This window comes from Rhinatrema bivittatum, chromosome 1 (genome assembly GCF_901001135.1).
Source record: "Rhinatrema bivittatum chromosome 1, aRhiBiv1.1, whole genome shotgun sequence".
Lineage (NCBI taxonomy): Eukaryota > Metazoa > Chordata > Amphibia > Gymnophiona > Rhinatrematidae > Rhinatrema > Rhinatrema bivittatum.
The window spans coordinates 553,427,316-553,447,982 of record NC_042615.1 but is presented as its reverse complement, the minus strand read 5'-3'; the positions used below and the strand labels follow the sequence as shown (position 1 = coordinate 553,447,982).

Genomic DNA, 20,667 nt, shown 5'->3' with positions numbered 1-20,667 from the left:
CTCATTCCCATGCTTGCTCTCTTCACATTAGGGGTGTGCATTCATTTTGAACGCAAATGTAAAATGCAACTTATTTTTTTTTTTTAACTTAAAAAAGTGATGATGCGCAACGCATCGCGATTTTCAACTTATTCAACATAGCTATGTTGAATACGTTGAACCTAAATAAACACTTAAACCCCCCACCCTCCTGACCCCCCCAAGACTTACCAAAACTCCCTGGTGGTCCAGCGGGGAGTCAGGAAGCCATCTCTGTATTCCTTTGCGAGGAGCACGTGACGTCGGAGTGACGCGGATGTCACATGCTTCTCCACGCCTCCGCTCCGGGACCTCCGCTGGACCCAACCGGGACTTTTGGCCAGCTTGGGGGGGCCTCCTGACCCCCCCAAGCTGGCCAAAAGTTCCGGTTGGGTCCAGCGGGGGTCCGGGAGCGGAGGCGCGGAGAAGCATGTGACGTCGGCGTCATGTCGGAGTGACGCGGACGTCACTTTCTTTGTCACATACACACATCAGTCTCTCTCTCTCTCTCACAATCACCAGTCACCTCACCAACCAGTCTCTCTCTCATGCATACACACACTCACACACACAGGCTTCCCATATCTCTCACATATACAGGCTTCTCAGTCCCATGCTTTCTTTCACACATACCCCACATACCAGGCTTCTTACTCCCATGCTCTCTCACATACACAGATTTCTCACTTCCATGCTTTCTCTCTCATACATGGACATTCTCTCATTTACACATAGGCTGGCTGGCTGTCTTTATCTTTCACTTCCTGCCTCTCCCCCAGAGCACAAATGGTAGCTACAGCAGCTTCCTCCTCTACCCTCTGCAGGCCAAGAAAGAAGAATCCCATTGGCTGCGGGAGGATAATACTGCTGTCTCCTTTGCCGATTGCCGGCTGCTTTAGATTTTGCTCCGGGCCCACTCTACTGCTTGGGGCTGAAGCTGCCGCCACTGCTTTTCTATGCAGCATGACTTTCTTCTTCCCGTGCACACCACTGCACATCACTTCCTGTTCTGGGCCATGGGGGCAGGTGCGGGAAGAAGAAAAGGCCAGCCGGAGTTGCCAGCCTCCACTAACACTGCTGCTGTTCCCATCTGGGCTTGAACATGCTGATAGCCGGGCGGCAACAGCAGCAGTAGAAGATCATCTGCCTCTTGCTCGGTGAAGGAAGAGCAGCAGGAGACTGGTAGCACATGACACACCTGCTGGTGCTTGGCAACACACTAGTATATCGCGACACACCGGATGAGAATCGCTGCCTTAAAGTGTGGGGAAGAGGTAGGGATGGAGGACTGTAATTAATATGTCTGTATAAGTTTAAAATGATTTCTGAAGGCTGCATGCTTAAATGTTTATATTATTGAATCTGAATGGAAATGTTAATAATTGTTAGGGATAGGTATTTGGGAAAAATGAAATAGGGAATGAGAAGAACTTTCCTATTTCATTTCATTTTGTTCTCAAAACAATACAATTGAAAATCCAATGAAATTTCATTGGTTTTCATGTTTAATTTTTAAAACAAAAACAAACTAGAAACGTGATCCATTGAGCCTAGTGATAAGGTCTGGGCTTTGCCTAGGAAATAGGCCAAGGCCCAAAGCAGGGTCTGGGCCTACACCGTAGCATGATACTGGGGCCTGGGCCTAGACCAGGGGCCTCACCTAGGTGTAGACTGTGGCCCAACACAGGAACCACAGCCTAGGCCCGAGCATAATACCAGGGTCTCGGCCAAGGTCCAGGCCTGACGTCAGGGTCTTGGTTGAGACTCCAAAAATTGTCCACACTTACCTGTTCTATCAGGGATCCAGTGTCGCGGCCGAGGCGCAGGCCTAATGCTGGGACCCAGCCAAGTGGCTATGTCACAATACCTGGGCCTCAGCCTAGACCAAGGCCTGGGGCTCGGTCCAGAGGCCAGGTCTCAATGCTGGGGCTTTGATCTAGGCAAAGGCCTGATATTGGGGCCCAGTCCAGAGGCCGGGTCCTTTTGGGGCCTTGGCCTGGGTGTAGCACTGAGGCCAGGAACTGACACCAGGGCCCGGCCTGGAGTCCAGATCCTGATGCTTAATCCTAGAGCTAGGCCCAATGCCAGGGCCCAGTCCAGAGGCCAGGTCTCGATGCTGGGGTCTCTGTGTGGACCCAGGCCTGCTGCCAGGGCCCATTCCATAGGACGGGTCTCAGTGCTTGGGCTTAGGTCAAGGCCCTTGCCCAAGCCCATCACCAGTGCCTGACCTGGAGGCCAAGTCCTGATGCCTGGGCTTGGCCTAGGTCAGAGCCCAGGCCTTTTGCGATATCCTCTTCTGTCTTGTGTAAAATGGTATCTGCTGGGGATGTACCAGAGTTAATTCTGGTGCCTTCTTCTTCAGTGGAGGTCACCATTTTGGTGAATGGCTGTTCATTTTACAAAAGAAGACAGAAGAAAATATCACAAGAGGCCTGGGCTCTGACCACCTGGCCTGTGCCAGGGCTTAGGCCCAGGCCCAAGCATCTGGACTTTGTTTTCAGGTAGGATTTGGGTCCAGGCCAAGGTTCCAGCATTGGGACCTAGCTACTGTACTAGGTCCTGGCATTGGGCCTGGGCTCAGGCCTTGGTTTAGACTGTGGCTCTGGTGTCAGGACCAGGCCTTCAAGTCTGGGCTTTATGTAGGGCTTAGGCCGAGTTCACGGCCATCTACCTCAGCCTAGGCCTACTCAAGGATGAGGTTTAGGCTTGGACCTGGGCCTCATTGTCTGATCCCCCCCCCACCCTGGACCGGGTAGGTGGGGGCCAGGGACGATCGAGGCTCCAGCATTTTTTAAAGTGGGCGGGATGGGTGGTGGGGACAGGAGACCTCAGTTTGATTTTTTTTTTGTTTATTTCATTTTTAAAACAAAATATCTGAAATAAACATTAAATGAAACAAAATTTGTGGGGAACCTCCTTAAAACAAAATGAGAAATGAAACAAAATGTTTAGTGTTTGCTTCCTTTGTTCTGTTAGAATTCAGAGAACATGATTTTGCTTTCTCAATTTATAGTTTACATGCTTTTCTTCCCAGTTGGTAGACTTAAGAAGATGGAATATAAACTCATAATTTTTATAGTCAATGCATGATATAGAAATATTTATTTGATTAAAACAAGTTACTTGTAAATTTGATTGCAAATGGAAACACAAAAAATGTTTAAAAATCTAAAATGAACATATTGAATGCCCTTATTCTTTTTTAAGATGTCTTTGTCCCTTTCCCACCTTTTATAGGTATCCCCAGATGGCATACCAGGGCAACTTAAGTTACCCTTACTATCCAGGAGGACTATAGAGAAATCTCCTCTAAGGTTTACCCTCAGAAAGGATGTTGTAGAACTAAGGGTCAAAAACAATGTCAGGAATTATTTTTTCACAGAAAGGGTGGTGGCTGCCTAAAATGGTAATAAGTAGAGATGTGAATCAGAACCGGAATCTGTTCTGGGTTCGGGGACTATTGTGAAATTTTGTTTCGTGCGGTCCGATCGTTTTTTTTTTTTTTTTTTATCGGCTGCGCCCGAGCTGATAAACAAAAACTCCACCAACCCTTTAAACACATCTTTTAGCTCCCCCCCCCCCAACTTTTTTAAAGTACCTGGTAGTCCAGTGGGGGTCTCGGGAGTGATCTCCCGCTCTCGGGCCATCGGCTGCCACTAATCAAAATGGCACCGATGGCCCTTTGCCCTTACCATGTGACAGGGTATCCGTGCCATTGGCCGGCCCCTGTCACATGGAAGGAGCAATGGATGGCCTGCGCCATTTTTTAAGATTTGTGAAATAATATTTGTGAACACATTTTTGTATGTGAAATATAATGAAAAGATATTGTGAAAATATGTAGCGCATATAGATATTTTATATATTGTATTATTTCCTCTGATGTATTTACTATTATAGTTGGGACATGTTCAGAGGTGTTGCACGTACATTGTATGTACTTTAAAAGGGCTGTAATGAATGTCACTGTACTGTATTTTCAACTTGTTAATGCTTACTGAAATTTGTTCCTTCTCATCACAAAACAATCTCTGTGTGGTGCAATTGAGTCTTTCTCTCATAGAAAGAATTAAACTAGCAGGGTTAATGAAGGAAAGGACTGAGCGTTACTGACTGACAGGCCAATACAGTACAGTGCTCTCCAGCGCACTGTTACACGACATTTGGACGCATGTTTATAACATGCTATCTTTACCCCTTATTCAGTAAGGGGTAATAGCGCGTCGAAAACGCGTGTCCAACCCCCCCCCAAAACTAATAGCGCTCGCAACATGCAAATGCATGTTGATGACCCTATTAGGTATTCCCGCACGATTCAGAAAGTAAAATGTGCAGCCAAGCCACATATTTTACTTTCAGAAATTAGCGCCTACCCAAAGGCAGGCATTAATTTCTGCTGGCACCGGGAAAGTGTACAGAAAAGCAGTAAAAACTGCTTTTCTGTACACCCTCTGACTTAATATCATGGCGATATTAAGTTGGAGGTCCCAAAGTAAAAAAAAAATAATAATAATGTACAATCGGCCTGCGGCTCGCGGGTTGAAAACCGGATGCTCAATTTTGCCGGTGTCCGGTTTCCGAACCCGTGGCTGTCAGCGGGTTTGAGAACAGACGCCAGTAAAATTGAGCGTCGGCTGTCAAACTTGCTGACATCCACTGCTCCTGTCAAAAAAGAGGCACTAGGGACGCGCTAGTGTCCCTAACGCCTCTTTTTACCGCGGGCCCTCATTTAAATACTGAATCGCGCGCACAGGAGAGAGGGCGCTCGCCCGCTCTCCCGCGACTTTTATTGAATCGGCCTGTGAATTGCCCGGGACAGTCTCAACAATGCCTGTGGTATGCTTGTACCTAGTCAGTATTGTTAGTCAGTCAGGCATGACCAAAAAAAAGCTTAAACATCGTTAGAAAAAGAAAAAAAAAATCATGTCTACCATTTTTAGCATTTCTTCTACATAGTATTTATCATCACTAAATTTTAACAGCACAATGAGCCAGCTTGACCTTCTACTTAAGTAAAGCATTACAGGAGACATGAGTAGTATGAAGTAGCAGGGGGAAGAGGGAGGGGGAAAGAGACCCTAGATTACTCCTGTCCATTTTATCTCTCTGGTCCTTCTCATTACCTCCAATCTGCTTGCTAGAGTGCTGGTGCTCTGATCCAACAGTAGCGGCAGCAGCAGTAAATTTGGAAAAGAAATTCAGTGCGGGGTCTCCAGCTCCCTGTGAGGTGCTCAAGACCCTGTGGCACTCTGCTCCCTCCTCTCAAATGGGCTTCTTGTTACTATGGAAGCCTGTGTGAGGGGCAGAACTGTAGCAGGTCCTTGAGTATGCAATGTGTGGCTGGAGGCCCCATACTGAATTTCCTTTTTAAAGTTGTTGCTCTGGCTGCTGCTGGATTAGAGCGCCCGCCAGCTTGAAGGAGGGCCTGGATAGATGAAAGGGAGCCGCAACAACGCTCCGGCCCCTATCAATTATTTGGTGCTGGAAGCAATTGCCTTTATTGTCTGTACCTGAATTGAATAGCCCTGTCATACGGTAAGGGCAAAGGGCCATTGGCGCCATTTTGTTTACTGGCAGCCGATGGCCCGAGAGTGGGAGATCGCTCCTGGGACCCCCGCTGGACCACCAAGGACTTTCGGTAAGTCTTGGGGGGGGGGGGGGCGGGGTTTGGTCAAGTCTTGGGAGGGTGGGGGGTTGCAATTAATGAAATTTGAAGGGTTCGGGTGGGTTTGGGTTTTTTTTTTAATGTGCCCTTTTTTTTTTTTAATGTGCCCTTACTCCCCCCCCCCCCCCCCCCCCAAAAAAAAAACAATAAGAAAACCACACAAAATTTTGTGGGTTTTCCTATCATTTCGGTGACCTTCCCCCCTGAAACGCAATGAAATAGGAAATACTGTCTAGATTTCCTATTTCGTCGCAAACAAATGCACATCCCTACACGGTATTGCAGTGGCCTGCTAGTACGAAAAAGTGACCTGAAGCCATTATGTATGAGTAAATAGAGTGAGTGTGTATGTGATTATTGCTCAGCACACTGAAGAAATTCCTCTGCTTAGATAGAAGAAAAGGAAATTGAATTATTAATTTATTTCACTCACTAAGATAGCCTAGTCCAACAAGGCTCCTGGATCTCAGTTTGAGGGAACTCAAATTAGTACACTTGCGGAAGATACCATAGGTATCAGTTTAGTTAGGAGTACACTATTTTTTGTTATTTAAAGCTTAGTTAGGGACATAATCAAGCAAGGAGACTATGTTCCTGTTGCACCCATCGGTCGCAGACAGCTGCGACCTTTGCTGCTCACCTCTCTTTTCCCTGCTAGAGCAATTCTCAAGACCATGGCAGCCTCAGCCTGCAAACGCCGCCTCCCTCGGCGTCCCTGGGATGGCGTGGGCAATCCTGTCCGCCATCTTGAGTCAGGGATTACTTAGGGCATGCACGCGCCAGGCCCTCTCTTATCCACGTCATGGCAGGAAACCTTGGGGGCATCCCCTTCGCTTGACGTCACCCACCAGAAGAATTTAACCCAGCTAAACCATGCTTCCTACGAGTTAGCAGATACTTCCTTCCTGTAATTCCACTCCATTTGGAGACGCTTCGCTTCTACTTGAACTGCTTCCTGATCTTAGAACGCCTTAGTTACCTGCTCCTCGGGGGCCTTGTTATGTTCTGGCTATCCACTTCTCAGAGGGCCTTCCTGCCTGCCAGTTCAGCCTTGTGAGTACTATCATCGCTCCCATCTTGCTGACAGAACCGCTGGTGTACCCCATGCCTCGGGCCACTACCGTGCTCATCCCAGCTACCTATGTACACTCCGGAGTAAATACCATCATCTGCTTCGCTCTGCTGACCTTCTGCACCTCTCTGAACTACTACTTGCTGATCCTCTGCATACCTTGCGCTGCGGGCCACTACCGGATCTATTCTAAGGATATGATCTCGAAAGGAGTTCCCTGGCATACCCCGCTCTGTGGACCACTACCAGGGACATCTGCATTGAGCAGCTTTTCTACTCTGGACTGTGTCTTCTCTCCATACTGTGGGTATCATCCACCATTCCAGTACAATAAAGTTTCTCACTGTTGTGTTCATCTCTGCTGAGGCCACGCCCATCATAGTGAGTCCCCACCGGGCTTCTCCCTGTAGGTGGAGTCAGCTCTCACTGCAATCCAGGGTCCACAACCACACCAGATTATAACAGGTTGCTAACTCCATGAACCCAGCTCAGGTCTCAGCCCTGTAGGCCATTCCAGGCCTGGCCCAACACATTTCTGAACAACAGAGGACCTTAAAGACTTTGACTGCTGCTTTTAATCAGTTGAGGTCTAGACTGAATTCTTCTACCACATCTGATAATGATGCCTTGTCGCAAGTGGTTTCCGTTTGAACTGCTGTACCTCTACTAGCCCCCACTCGCTTCTCAGGAGATTCCTTGATGTGTAGGGGCTTCCTCAACCAGTGCTGTATGCACTTCTCTCTACAACCATCTTACTTCCCTACTGAATTAGCCAAGACCACATATATCCTGTCTCTTTTAGATGGGAGAGCCCTGGTCTGGGCTTCCCCTCCATGGGAATGCAATGACCCGATTCTCAGTGACTTGCCAGGTTTTCTTGCTCTCTTCAAGTCATTAGATGATCCAGCTCGCAAGACAGTCACTGGGTCAGCTCTTTTATACCTCCAACAAGGGGCTAAGCCACTTCCGGACTATGTTATCAAATTTAAGACCTTGTCTTCAGAGCTTCATTGGACCAGAGGTGCCTGCGAGCAATTTTCCTAGAGGGTCTTCACTCTCGTATCAAGGATGAATTGGCCGCATGTGATTTGCCTGATACTTTGGACTCACTCATTGACCTTGCTGGCAGAATTGATCATCGCCTGCGTGAGCGTTCGTCCGAGGTAAAGAGTCCTAAGAAACATTCATTAGGGAGTATTTGCTCATGACCTACACCTGCTCTGCAGACTCCGCCTTCCCCTGTTACTGAAGAAGATGAACCCATGCAACTAGGCCGCAGCCACCTGACTGCCAAAGAGAGATGCTACCATAAGCAATTAGGTCACTGTATGTACTGTGGACAACCTGGCCATGCAGTTCAATCATGCCCCATCTGTCCGGGAAACATGCAGACCTAGGATCCGTGGGAGGACTCTTCCTAGGTCTTACTACACCATTTCCTCCACTGACTCTCCCAGTTTCAATCATTTCCGGGACTCTCGAATTTCAGACCCTTGCACTTGTTGACTCCGGTGCAGGTGGCAATTTTATTCTAAAAGGACTGGTGGAACATATCCGGATTCCTCTTGTCCCTACACCAACTCCGCTGTTCCTTTCTTCTATACATGGAAAGCCTCTTCCAGGAGAAGTCTCTTATACCATGCAACCAATATGCCTGCACACAGGTTCTCTTCATACCAAGACCCTCTCATTTCTGGTCCTTGACAAAGCCATATATCCAGTAGAGATGTGAATCGGAACTGATATCGGATCCGATTCTGGTTCCGATTCACATCTCTAATATCCAGTAGAACTTGGCCTACCCTAGTTGCAAGACCATACACCCCAGTTTGACTGGGGCACCCTGGAACTATCACAATGGGGAGCAGCCTGTCACAACCGATGCTTGAAGAAGGTAACACCTATCCCTGCATGCCAACTACTACTTCTCTCCCTAGTTTGCCATCACAATACTCTGCATTTCAAGATCTGTTTTCAAAACAAGCAGCAATTGTATTGCCACCAAACAGGTCCTTCAATTATGCTATTAATTTGAAGCCTGGTTCAGAGCCCCCTAGAGGAAGGGTTTACCCACTTTTTCTTTCAGAGACTGAGGCCATGTCTGCCTGTATTCAAGAAAATTTGCAAAAAGGGTTTATCCGGCCTTCCAAGTCACCTGTTGGAGCCGGATTCTTTTTTGTTGGCAAAAAGGATGGATCTCTTTGTCCTTGTATAGACAACAGAGGACCGATATCCCTTGCCTCTGATTTCAGAGTTATTTGACAGACTCCAGGGAGCCAAGATTTTCACAAAATTAGACCTAAAAGGAGCATACAACCTGACTTGCATCCATCAAGGAGACGAATGGAAGACTGCCTTTAATACTCGCGATGGCCATTTCAAGTAGACTGTCATGCCTTTTGGCCTGTGTAATGCCCCAGCCGTATTCCAAAATATGATGAATGAGATTCTGCGAGATATGCTTTACCAATGTGTGGTTGTGTATTTAGACTACATACTAATTTTTTCCCAGGATTTACAAAGTCATCAGGCAGATGTTGCCAGAGACCTGCAAAGACTACATGATAACAGTCTGTATGCTAAGCTCGAAAAGTGCGCTTTCCACCAGGAGTCTGTTTCCTTTTTGAGCTACGTGGTATCCAGCAGGGGTTTCCAGATTGATCCACAAAAGACCAAAAGTATACAGAACTGACCTCAACCCACTAGTCTCAAAGCACTCTGCCGCTTCCTCGGCTTCACTAATTATTATTGCACATTCATCCAAAACTACTTTACCTTGACTGCACCACTTACTGCAATGACGAAGAAGGGAGGCAACCCTTCACAGTGTTCTCCAGAAGCTGTTGTGGCTTTTCAAACCCTCAAAGAGGTTTTTCTCAAAAAATCTTGCCTTCACTACCCGGTCCCTCGACGTCCATTTATAGTCTAGGTTGACGCCTCCAACATCAGTGTAGGGGCTGTTCTTAGCCAGAACGGTGATATCCATACTCTACACCTTTGCTCTTTTTTTTCCCGGTGTTTTTCTCCTGCTGAGAGGAATTATGGCATAGGAGAGAAAGAGCTGCTGGCTATCAAGTTAGCCTTCGAAGAGTGGCATCCATGGCTAGAGGGGGCACAACATCAGATAACTGTATACACAGACCACAAAAATTTGGAATATCTGCGTCATGCGCAACGACAATCATAGACAAGCCCGATGGTCTTTGTTTTTTAATCGGTTTGACTTTCTACTCATGTATTGCCTTGCTGACAAAAATGCATGTGCAGATGCTCTCTCAGGATCCTGATAAAGTGATTCTTGCTGCTACCCATTCTGTTCCAGCTGGAAAGATGGTAGTTCCTCAGACCTTAAGAAAGAAACTTCATAAGTGGGCTCATGATGCTCAATTAGCCGGTCACACTGGGCAAGCCCATACGCTATCCACCCTAGAGAGATACTACTGGTGGCCTTCAATGAAGAAGGACGTACAAGCATATGTAGAATCTTGCATCACCTGTGCAAGACAGAAGCCTCTGGCTGGTCACCCTTGAAGCCTTCTCCAGCCTTTACCAGTTCCAGAGGAACAATAGATGCACATTGTGACTGACTTCGTCGTTGATTTGCCAGTGTCCAGCGGAAACACCATATGGGTCATGGTAGACTGCTTCTCAAAAATGTCATACTTTGTGGCATTACCTGGACTCCCATCTGCTCCAGAATTGCAAAGCTGTGTATACGGTATATCTTTCGCCTGCACGGCATGCCGAAGCATATTCTTTCAGATAGAGGGTGCAATTCACGGCAAAGTTCTGGAGAGCTCTTTGCAAAAAGTTTGATATTTCTTTAGACCTAACGTCAGCATACCATCCTCAATCAAATGGTCAAACCGAAAGAACGAACTGTACACTTAAACAGTTTCTTCGCTCCTAAGTCAACTCCAGACAAAGTGACTGGGCAGAATTGCTCCCCTGGGCCAAGTTCGCCCTAAATTCACACCCATCTGCTGCAACTGGATCCACACCATTCCAGATAGTGTATGGCCGTCAGCCATTACCTCCTGTACCAATACCCTTGTCAGTTCCATCACCAGCAGCCCAGGCTTCAGCTGAAGGCAGGACAATGGGCCAAGAAATATTATGATGCTCATCACAGAGCAGTGCCTGAGTTTCAACCAGGAGACAAGGTATGACTCAGTACCAAATTCATCCATCTCACGCTGCCATCTGTTCGATTCACTCCACGCTACATTGGCCCTTTTTCTATTCTCCGCCACCTGGGACCTGTAACTTATAGCTTGCATTTATCCACTTCCATGAAGATACACAACGCCTTCCACGTATCTCTTTTGAAGCCACTCATCCTCTCTGAGTTTTCAAAACAGACTCCAGATCCACAGCCTCTGTCTGCTGAAGAGGACATTACGAACCAAGTGGATGAGATCTTAGATGTACGTCAAAGTGGAAAGCATTGGGAATACCTATTATCCTGGGAAGGATATGGGCCGGAAAAAAAACAGCTGGGAACCTGCTAATAACATCCTTGACAAGGATCTCATTTACCAATTTCATCTAACTCACCCAAGGAAGCTGAAACCCCCTGGGAGGGGCCCTAAGAAGGGGGGTACTGTTGCGCCCGGTCGCAGACGGCTGTGACCTTTGCTGCTCACCTCTTTTCCCTGCTACAGCAATTCTCAAGACAATGGCGGACTCAGCCTGCAAACGCCGCCTCCCTCAGCATCCCCGGGACAGTGTGGGCGATCCCATCCGCCATCTTGAGTCAGGGATTACTTAGAGCACGTGCACGTGCCAGGCCCTCTCTTATCATTGTCATGGCGGGAATCTCGGGGGCATCCCCTCCGCATGACTTCACCCACCAGAAGAATTTAACCCAGCTAAACCATGCTTCCTATGAGTTAGCAAAGACTTCCTTCCTGCAATTCCACTCCATTCGGAAAAGCTTTGCTTCTACTTGAACTGCTTCCTGATCTTAGAACACCTTAGGTACCCTCTCCTCGGGGGCCTTGTTACATTCTGGCTGTCCGCTCCTCGGAGGGCCTTCCTGCCTGCCAGTTCAGTCTTGTGAGTACTATCATCGCTCCCATCTTGCTGACGGAACCGCTGGTGTACCCCATGCCTCGTGCCACTACCGTGCTCATCCCAGCTACCTATCTACACTCCGGAGTAAGTACCATCATCTGCTTCGCTGTGCTGACCTTCTGCACCTCTCTGAACTACTACTCGCTGATCCTCTGCATACCCCACACTGCTGGCCACTACCGGATCTATTCTAAGGATATCATCTCGAGAGGAGTTCCCTGGCATACCCCGCTCTGTGGACCACTACCAGAGACATCTGCATTGAGCAGCTTTTCTACTCTGGACTGTGTCTTCTCTCCATACTGTGAGTATCATCCACCATTCCAGTACAATAAAGTCTCTCACTGTTGTGTCCATCTCTGCTGAGGTCATGCCCATTATAGTGAGTCCCTCGGGGCTCCTCCCTGTGGGTGGAGTCAGCTCTCACTACGATCCAGGGTCTACAACCACACCAGATTATAACAGTTCCACAAATAGTTCTGATGACAGAGCTCCTCCAGTTGGTCAAGCTTGCAATCTCTAACAGCGTTTAGTCAGCTATGCTGTCAAACATCAGTGGAGGGGATGAAGACCAGTGAGGGAGAGCATCAGAGACAGCTAAGTGCATTGTTAACTCATACTGTAGCTAGATCATCATAAAACTAAGACATTACCAACACCTAAACAGTGAATCACAGAGAAAGAGACAGAAGCATACTTACCAGTTCTGATTTAACAACTATAAAGGAAGGAAAAAAACATCTACAGAGATATCCAGAGATTACTATTAAATTAAAGAGACAGAGAAAATGATATACATGTATAAGGAAAACAAGTAGGAGAAACACAGACAAATGTAAACAAGAGAACAAATAGTTAATACTTAGCATATCCAGGAAACAGTGGTAATTCACCGCACCTGAAAACCAAAAAGTTACTACAAAGATTCAATTTCTTTAAGGAAATAGCAGTCAATCAATTACATTTTACAAAGAGTAAAGTAAAGTAGTTTTGAAAGTAATCAAACTTATCTGATGAGTCCTCTTTTAGGATATAAGAATCATTTTTTTATGATTAAGGTTGTAGATATCTGTAGAAATAAGAGAAAAGGGTTAAATACTGACTGATATTGTTAGTGACAATGCCATTGCATGTTTAGTGCTGTAAAAATATTTTAGAGTGTAACCAAGAAAGCTGAACACTTAAATTTTGTTTATATATAACTGCACTCCATATGAATTATTGCTATCAGGACTCTGTCTTCCCTCTCTGTCCCTGGGAGACTGCTTGAGTGGGTTCTGTCCCTTGTTTCTTTCTGAGAAGACCCAGCCAGAAGAAGAGCACATTTTTCCTCTCTCTACTCTCATGTAGGTTAACAGGGATTCACCGGAGAATCACTACATCCGAGTGCTGGGTGGGGTAGACTCCTATCACGAACATATCTAATAGAAGTCTTGTCCCGCTGTATTACAGTATTAGTCATTTTCTTCCATTTACATCTTTGATCTCCTGACTACTTTCCCAGATTCCCTTAGCTTTTACAGATATTGTTGCCTGTCTTACTCTTTCTGTGATCTCTTGCAATTTATGAATGCTATCATTTTTTCCTTTCTCTTTTAGTTATTTCTTTAGAAAACCATAGCAGCTTCTTTTATTTAGTTTTGCCAACTGTTCTTCAACTTCCCCATTCAGCTAATGACTCCTTAAGGTACTTCCTCATTATAGCAAAGTTAGTTTTCCTGAATTCTAGGACACTCATCTTTAAAAGAACTTTCACCGTCTGTTAGGGGTGTGCATTCGGATTCACCGCATTAGTAAAACGCAACTCATATTTTTTTTTTACTTAAAAAATTGATTCGACATAAACAATCGGATTTCCCACATATCGAACATAGATATGTTCGATATGTGGGAAATCGCGATTGTTGAGCCAAAATAAAAATTTAAACCCCCTCACCCTCCTTAATCCCCCCCCCAGACTTACCACAACTCCCTGGTGATCGAGCGAGGAGTGAGGACGCCATTTCTGCAATCCTTGGCGAGAAGCATGTGACGTCGGCGGCACGTCGAGTGACGCCGGCGTCACGTGATTCCCGGCAAGTTCGCGCCGGACGGCTCGTTCGGCCCAAAAAGAACTTTTGGCCAGCTTGAGGGGGTCAGGAGGCCCCCCCAAGCTGGCCAAAAGTTCTTTTTGGGCCGAACGAGCCGTCCGGCGCGAACTTGCCGGGAATCACGTGACGTCGGCGTCACGTGATTCCCGGCTCGTTCGCGCCGGACGGCTCGTTCGGCCCAAAAAGAACTTTTGGCCAGCTTGGGGGGGTCAGGAGGCCCCCCCAAGCTGGCCAAAAGTTCTTTTTGGGCCGAACGAGCCGTCCGGCGCGAACTTGCCGGGAATCACGTGACGCCACATCTGAGTGACGCGGCGCCACGTGATTCCTGGCAAGTTCGCGCCGGACGGCTCGTTCGGCCCAAAAAGAACTTTTGGCCAGCTTGGGGGGGTCAGGAGGCCCCCCCAAGCTGGCCAAAAGTTCTTTTTGGGCCGAACGAGCCGTCCGGCGCGAACTTGCCGGGAATCACGTGACGCCACATCTGAGTGACGCGGCGCCACGTGATTCCCGGCAAGTTCGCGCCGGACGGCTCGTTCGGCCCAAAAAGAACTTTTGGCCAGCTTGAGGGGGTCAGGAGGCCCCCCCAAGCTGGCCAAAAGTTCTTTTTGGGCCGAATGAGCCGTCCGGCGCGAACTCGCCGGGAATCACGTGACGCCGCGTCACTCGACGTGCCACCGACGTCACATGCTTCTCGCCAAGGATTGCAGAAATGACGTCCTCACTCCTCGCTCGATCACCAGGGAGTTGTGGTAAGTCTGGGGGGGGGGATTAAGGAGGGTGAGGGGGTTTAAATTTTTTTTTTTGCACATATGTACATATACCCAACTCATTGGATTTTTTTTATGTCCATATTGGCCGCAAGTGGGACCCCCTTTCGGACATAAAAAATATGAACATAAAATTTTGCTCTGCACATCCCTACCGTCTGTATTACAACACAGAACCATACCATTGACGATCATTGGATCCCAGATGATCATCCACTATGTCATCAGAAACACTTTCCCCATTTGTAGAAACCTTATATTCCTCATTTGTAGGGACCTTTCAGTTTTCATTTTTAAATTTTTCCTGGGAATTTATCAGGGTTTATTTTGACAAGAACAAACACAAGAGAAAACCAGTAGGAAAAAAATTGTCATTTTTCTGGGAGAATATCGGAATTTATTTTGGTGGACAGAAACTTCCCACGTTCTCATTCCCTTCCAACTCACCTATATAGCCTCCCCTCAAATGATTCTTTAGGTGATCCTGTTCCCGTTACCCATTTCCCCTTTGTCTTCCACTGTTCTTCTGCTCATTGACTTTCTTCTTTCCAAAAATCTCCCTACCCATAAAACGTTCATTCTTCCTGGCTGTGATGACTCTAGTCTTCTCCTCGCTCCATTTTCGGCAGCATGCTCACGTTTCCACACTCTGCAGTGCAGCCCTACACTGAACTTCTGAGTCTGCACTGTGCTGGAGAGGCAGCGATCCTTCCAGAAACTACTTCTGGTGGGGGACTGCTGCTCATCTCCACTTGGGTGGGCGACTGTGAAGCCATGCTCTGGCTGAAGCATTAGTTCCAGCCCAATACTCTGGGAAAGGGCTGGAACTGTATCATCAGCCAGAGCATGGCTTCACAGTCACATAGGGTAAAATATCCTGGAATTAATGGTAAAAATCAGTTTAAAATGAAAATGAAGGTCCAAACCCATGTGTAAGCAGCAGGTCAAGTACTGACCCATCCCATATGGGTTCTGTTACCAGTTGATAGAACAGTTTTGCCTGCAGAGAATTCAGGATCTCCCTGCTTCTAGATAACACTGCAACCGGTCAACATCTGGTAGATTGAAATCACTTAGCAATAGCACCCCACTTTTCATAGGAAATTTGTAAAAATCCTCTAATAAATATCTCTCCATTACTTCTGCCAAATATAAATAGATGGTCTATTCCCTATTTCCAGATTAACCCATAGTGCCTACTCTTTACCTTATAAACTCTGCAGTTGTTTGTTTATTTTAAATGTTTGTATACCACGCCCTTCAAACAATGTTGATCGGGGTGGTTTACAATATGACATTCACAGAATTACATAATAAAACAACTTAGGACATTTAAAGCAAAAATTAAAAAAATGAAATTAAACATACAGTGAACAATTTACAGGAAAAGAAAACATTTAATGCTGACGTGCCTCGGTATTTAGATAGTAAAAATATTAATCTAAATTGACAGAAACCTTTTGTTGCACTTGGCGGTGGACCCTTGTCCTGGGGCGCAGCGGAGAACGGCTCCCTGGTAGGGACCAGGAAGCAGCTGCCCCCAGGGAGCGGAGCACAGGAGGAGACAGAGGCTACTAGTAGCTTCACCACTGGAAGCCTGAGGTCCCCCCGGGTGGAGCCTGTAGGGACCCGGGCCACTTGGACTTAGTTGGGCCTTGCAGGGTCTCCTGGAGAGGTAGTAGAGAGGCGTGCCCACGATCAACAAAGGAGCGCAGTCGGGCTTCACACTGTTGGTCTGGAGAAGCAAGGAAGACCCAAACAGCGTAGATGACGACAAGGCAAGGGACAAAGCCAGAATCAGGAGACGTGGTCAATCAGGCCAAGGTCAGAATCCGAGGGCCAGTCCAAGGAGTAGTCAAGAAGGCATAGGTCATGTTCTGGAGGTCAGATGAGGTCACAAGGCAGGCTGAGAAGATTCAGGCAGCAGACAGGAAGGTCAAGGAGCAGGGCGAGGTCAGTACCAGAGAGACAGTCCGAGGGTACTACCTGGGAGATGAACAGACAGATGAAGGAACAGAAGGACGCTGGAACAGTAGGATGCAGGAACAGGGCTGGAACAAGGCTTAGAACGCAGTGACAATCTAGCACACAATGCAATGCCGACCAGATTTGCCAAGGCAAGGAAGTGCAGGCAGGAACTTCCTTATGTAGTTCCTCAATCAGGGCGCGCCACGGAGCTAGGACCCGCCCCTGGCTCTACAAGAGGCCGGGTGGTCCGCGCGTGTGTAGGGGCATGGCCAACACCATGGGAGACGCCGAACTCCGGCGTGAGGCCTGGTGCGCCGTGGACGACCCGGCGAACGCCGCCGCAGGACGCCGAGGCCTGGAGGAGCTTGCGACTGCTGCTGGGGCGGCTGACCCGGGACCTGCAGAGGAGCCAGAGAGGTGAGCAGGCCCGTACGTGGACGGGGTGCGCAACACCTTTTCAATCTGTGTTGCTAAAAGCCTTTTTAAAGAGACGTGTTTTAAAATTTTTCTTAAACTCTTTAATATCAGATGTTAAGCAGAGCAAGTCAGGCAAAGCTTTCCAGAGAGTGAGTAATAGAAAAAGCACACTTTCCAGTGAGTCAAGTCCAGCTATCTTAGTTGTAGGAATGTCTAGGAGGTTTTTATTTGCTGAACAGAAGTGTCTTCCAGGTTTGTAGTTACGCAAGGGTGTACATAACAAGATAGAAGTGTTATTGTATGTTAAATTATGAATCATTGTGAGAATTTTGTACTGTATATGAAGGGATATAGGTAGCCAATGCAAGGATCGGAGGATGGGTGTGATATGTTCATGCTGGGTAGAATTCACTAATGTGTGAGAGGCTGCATTCTGAATTAATTGAAGAGATTGGATTGAATTGGCTGGAAGGCCTATATAGAGGGCATTACAGTAACCTAGGCCAGTGAGAATCAGCGCTTGTAAAACTAAGCAAAAGTCAACTCTATCAAGATATGGCTTAAGCTGTTTCAATAAGTAAATTTTAAAGATTGAGGATTTATCAATGACAGATATATGATGGGTCATTGACAGCTCTGCATCTAGTGTTGCACCGAGGTTCTGGGCTTTTTGTGTGATTGGAAAGAATTGCCATCAACTTTCAATGTACTGGGTGGGCAATGAGATGAATATGGGATGGTGGTTAAGTGTATAATTTCAGTTTTTAATGTATTCAGTTTCAGATGATTGTGAGATAACAAGATGTTCACAGAATTTATGCAAAGACTAATAAAGAACATAGTGTTATCCCAAGAAACATTATATGGATTAAAAAATAGTATATCGTTGGCATAGGTTCTGAAATCTACACACAACCCAGATAGAAGACAGTAGAGAGGGAGCAGATATATATTGAAGAGTAAGACCGAGAGAGAAGAGCCTTGTGGGACACCTGAAGGAATGAAATACCAATTTGAATTATGTGCACCAATGTTTATTTGTTGAGTGCAATTGAGTAAATATGAGGTAAATCATTTATGTAATCCACTTTGAAGCACTGAAAAAGTGCGAAAAGCGGAATATAAATCATAAATAAATAAATGTACAGTGCCTGAAATTCCAATAGATTCCAGATCTGTAAGATTGCATGGTCTAATGTGCCGAATGCTGCACATATGTCTAATAAAACTAAAATGTAATCGGTGTTTGAATCAAAACCTTTTATAATTGTATCAAATGACGATAGCAGTAATGTTTCAGTACTGTGGCCTTGTCTAAAACCATGCTGCTTAGAATGTAAGATGGAATTCTCATTTTATATAAGCTGTCAACTGAAACAAAACAACAGACTCTATGATTTGTGGTAAGATTGTGAGCGAAGCAATTGGTTGAAAGTTAGAAAAGTCATTTGAATTAATGAGATTCTTTTTTGGAATAGGCAGAATTGATGTTTGTTTCAAGGCCTCAGGAAATATGCCAGAACTAAAAGATAGGTTTACCAAATGAGATAATGGTAAAGAGATATGATCATGGCAGCTTTTAATAAGTATGTCAGGCATGGATTTAATAGACTAGATGAAGGTTTCATTTTTGATAAAATTTGGGAGATCATCAGAGAGCCTACCTCTTGAAAGGAGTCTCAGATACAAGGAATTAATGAAATATTAAGTTTTGACATAGAGAGATGGGAGAATTCCGTGAAAATATGTTACTTTCTCCTTAAAAAAACTGAGCAAACTTGTTACAAAACCTATTGTCAATGTTATGTAGAGTATTCTATCCTAAGGATGCTAAAGATGTTACGAGCGCGCGGGGGCGCGGTCATCTCGGGCGGGTGGTTAGCCCTTGGGCCACGGCAGGACCCCAGGAGGAGCCCAAGGCCACACCGTGGGAGGTGAGCTGAGCAGGCATGGTGAGCCAGGCAGGCAGAAACAGAAGCAGGGAGTCCGACCCTCAGCCGGACCTGCGTGCCCATGGTAGCCAACACGGGGAAGTTGACTAGCGAACGGTCCTCCGACTGTTCCCGGCCCTTTCGGACCTGCCGCAGGGAACGGCAATGGGCAGCAGGCCGGACAGAGGCGAGGGCAGACAGAGTCCTTAAACAGACAACATCAGACAGGGCAGAAGCAGGCTGAAGCAGACGGAGACATCAGGACAAGGGCTGAAGCGAGACACTAGAAGGATCCAGGCGAGTAGGAACTCCGATGCTGGGATACTCACATCCGAAGCCCCCTCGGCTGGCAGAGGAAGACATCAGGGTACGGGCTGAAGCAGACACTGTAGACAAGGCTGGACGGGAACATTGCACTGTCCATCAGGGCACCCTACTCAGCCCACCCATGGGACTGAGTCGCGGACCACCCTGTCCCAGACGCGCCCTACACAGTCCTGAGAGGCTGGTCGCGGACCACGCTGAGAAGGAGGGCGCGGGGAAGACCCAGGCGAACAGGACTCCGATGCTGGGAAACTCACATCCGAAGCCCTTACGGCTGGCAGGCACAGGAACAAACATCTAGGCAGGGTCAGAGACAGACATCAAGGCAGAGACACTGGACATCAGGAACAGCAAGCAGAGACAGGACAAGGCGCCATCAAACATGGAGGACCTGGATCGGCTAGGTTACAGGCGACTGTAATGCTCAGATCCAAGGCCAAGACACAGTGAACAGAAAGTCCTTAAATACTGGAGGTAGAAGGCAACTCCCTGGGAGGAGCTTGCCAGGACCGCCCACCGCTGGTCCTATAACTAGGGTAGAGAGCTGCGGGCCAGCCCCTAGAGAAACGGGCGTGGCTGGAAGCAGGAAGTCCAAACGCTGAGGCTTGCAAGCCACAGGCATGCCTCAGGAGCAGCTAGGCCTCTCAGGCTCTGGAGCAAGTCCTGGATGATGCGCAGGCGAGGCCCTGGCTTCAAGGCGGCCTCTGGAGGAAGGTAAGAGACCTCCTGCAGCGCAGCAGCAGGGGGGATCGCAACAAAAGACATAACAATATTGAAAAAAATCATAGGGTTAACTTTTACCTGCAGAATTTTCTCTGAGTAATAACATTTTTTTTCTTTATCAATTTGTTTAACCAAAAAAGCTATGTTGATGTTTTTGTGTTCAATCAGATAATTTTTTTCCCGCTTCGCTTCTGATGCCTTGTAAAGTGAACCAAGGTACAATAGTTTCTTGTTAAAACTGATGATGTTTTTAGGTGCAAGAGAATCCAATGTCTCAAGAATAGAGGCATTCCATTCTGTTACAACAGTATTGATTTTTCAAAGTCATATATGGTATGATTGGAAGAAAAGCAGTTAACTGATTTGGTTCGACTTATTTTCTTTTCAAAAGTTTTTGAGTTTTGTTAAGTCTTTAAGGCTCACAGAAATGATCGCCCAACTTATGGAAATCAGAGAATGATCTGACCAAGGTACCATTTCCAAATTCAAATTTACTGAGGATGTACAAATAAAATCAGGGTTTGCAAAATACAAAATCAAGGGTATGACCATGTTTGTGTGTCAGTTCTTTGATCATTTGTTTCTAACCGAGACCGATCATTGCCTCAAGAAATATAGA

At 46.7% G+C, this 20,667-nt stretch overlaps 1 long non-coding RNA gene across 1 annotated transcript in view; it reads left to right on the top strand.

Moving 5' to 3' along the window:
- The window catches only part of LOC115081540, a 162,990-nt gene that overhangs the window by 86,838 nt on the left and 55,485 nt on the right, over nt 1–20,667 (top strand). The window lies entirely within an intron of this gene.